The sequence below is a fragment of the Tarenaya hassleriana genome, unplaced genomic scaffold (assembly GCF_000463585.1).
Source record: "Tarenaya hassleriana unplaced genomic scaffold, ASM46358v1 Cleome50, whole genome shotgun sequence".
NCBI lineage: Eukaryota > Viridiplantae > Streptophyta > Magnoliopsida > Brassicales > Cleomaceae > Tarenaya > Tarenaya hassleriana.
The window spans coordinates 312,921-315,632 of record NW_010967708.1 but is presented as its reverse complement, the minus strand read 5'-3'; positions in this window follow the sequence as shown (position 1 = coordinate 315,632).

The window sequence follows — 2,712 nt, the reverse complement described above, 5'->3', positions numbered from 1 at the left end:
ATATATATATATATTATTGTCTTTATCAATTGTATTGTCCTAAGTTTTATTAGATGGAGAGATTTGACATTGCCGAAGATGAAAGACCTTGGATGAAATAGTTACAAAAAAGTGTTTGTCTTCATTATGTTTGTCTTCATTATCAAGAAGGATATTTTGAAATCTATAGAATCCACATCCATAAAAGGCGTCTTGGTTTCTATCTATCCTCATAGTCATTGTCTGTTCATCTTTTCCTCCCGGCTTTGGCTCTGGCGTCGTATTCTTGGTTAACTTCAACCAAAACAAAAAGACATGAGAAAATATTTTTCTAAAATCTTCCATATCTCATTTGACGTAGTGGCATGAGAGACTTTGTAGAGTAACTCGTCATCCAAACATTGATGAATGAGAGTGAGAGCATATTTATCCTTCTTCTTTGATTCGGATAAAGCCTTCACTTGTAGTTGTGATAAGAACTCCTCATCTTCGGGTTTATCGTACCCTTTCTCCACAATCTCCCAAACTTCGTTATAGTCGAGCAAAACCTTCATTCGTAAGCACTATTTTTCATAGTTCACCTTTATTAGACAGGGATATTGGATTAAGGAGGAGGATTATTTGGCTTAAGGAAGAGGGTTATTTAGTGTTTAGGATTTTGGAGGAAATTAGAAAATATTTTGGAAAAAGAAAGAACTTGAAAATTTTGGAAGAAAAAATGTTTTTCTTAACCTTTCTCTTTGTTTTTCTCTTCAAATTTGCTTAATATCAAACTCCATACAAACATACATATTTATAATACAAATCCACACCTAACTACATATCTAACTCACTTATTAAAAATATTTTTATATAATTTTTTCCACACATATTCTACACATTCTTAACTACCACACCAAACCACAATTCCATCACATTTTTTTTATCAACCTTACATATTAACCATAAAATATTTATTGATTTTCAAAATCAAGTTTAATTTTATTTCAACACTTTCTTTCTTTCGTTTATTACACTCTACCAAAATATCTAAATTTCTATGCAAACCGAGCCAAAACAGAAAGAAAGAACAAGATTTGAATAATTTCTTTGGAGCAACATATGCTGTTGTTATGTTCCTTGGCCCCACAGACGCTGCTACCGTTTGACTCGTCGTTGCAATCGAACGGACAGTCTTCTGCTGTGAAAGAGAACTCGGAATGTGTAACAACCCGGAAATTAAAAAAATGATCGACCGATCGTGAGACAAACACGATCGACCGATCGTGACACAACGATGGTGCGATCGTCGGTCGAAAAACAGAGTGAAAGCGACAGCCAGCAGACGAAATTTTCCACGCCGCTACCAACTCCACACTCCTATCTCTCTAGCAGTCCCACACGTGACTGTGACCGCAACTTCGTGTTCTTTAAAACACGAGCGAGCTTCCTCTGGTTTGAGATACCGAGAGACAAAGAGAGGGAGAAGGGCCGAGGTGAGCTGCCAAAGCGCTGTCGACGGAGAACCCAAGCTTTTGCACCTCGAAAACCATACCATCAGCCTCTCTACTCCGAGAACTACCGTCGGAACACCTCAGAAATTCTGTGAGTAGCTCGGTTTTGATTTTTTAGATTACGGATTTGTTTTGGAGTTATAGAAGTTGGCTTTTATGGGTAAAATATAGACATAGAAGTGATGGGTTATGAGTGGGGATGAATTTGTCATAAAAATTGGTAGAAATCTTCAAGAAAATCGGTGAAATTCCGATTTACAGTTCCGGCGATCGACCGATCGTCGAAGCACGATCGATCGATCATGATGCACGATCGACCCATCGCTCTCGGGCGATAGCAGATCGTGTCATGCGCCGAAAAACGAAGAACACGACACACGATCGCCCGATCGTCAGACGACGATTGAACATTCATGTCGTTAAAAAAAAGAGTCTAGGACAACCGAACCAAAGCAAAAACTTTTAACACTCCATTTGACTTCTACAGACCCAGAGGAGCTCTAGCAAGCTTCTTATCCATCACCCAACACGCGGGCATAACCCGAGGTGAGTGAATTCTAGTTTAATTCGAAAGTCTATTAACATGAGTTTTGAGTTTTGAGTGTTTCTTGCTTGATTGATGCTTGATTCATGTTCTAAATTGAAATAAGATTTTTTGGGGAATTTGATGGAATTCCTGGGATCTCTAGAGCGAATCATATTCCTAAGAGATCGATTCTAGGGTTTGCGCAGCGTATATAAAACAAAAACTTGAATGAAACCCTAGAACCATTCTTCTATGAATCGTAGAAACGTTAGAACGCTTACCTCAATCGATCTGGGGTCTGTATCAATTGAAGAACTTGTCTGATCATGAAAGGGAGGAAGAATACCTCGCCCTCTACACGTATCCACACCTCGGGATGGATTCCAACGGTTGGAACTTGTCTGCTAGGACCCGAATCAGCTATTCGGTTTCGCGCTTCGAGAAAACGAGACTTGGAACTCTTAGAACTCTTTGGATCTTACCCAAAAGCTCTCAAAGTTCTGTACCAGACGGCTCAAAAAGTCTCTTATTCAATTAGAGTTTTAATCTCCTTCTTATAAGGTGATTTAACCCTAATTCGGTCTAATTTTCGAAAAACCCGAAAGCCAGAATGGACGGTCCAGAAATACACGTGGACTGTCCGTTCCAGCAAGCCAGAATGGACGGTCTGCATACGTGGACCGTCCGTTCCAGACAAGCCATAACGGACGGGCC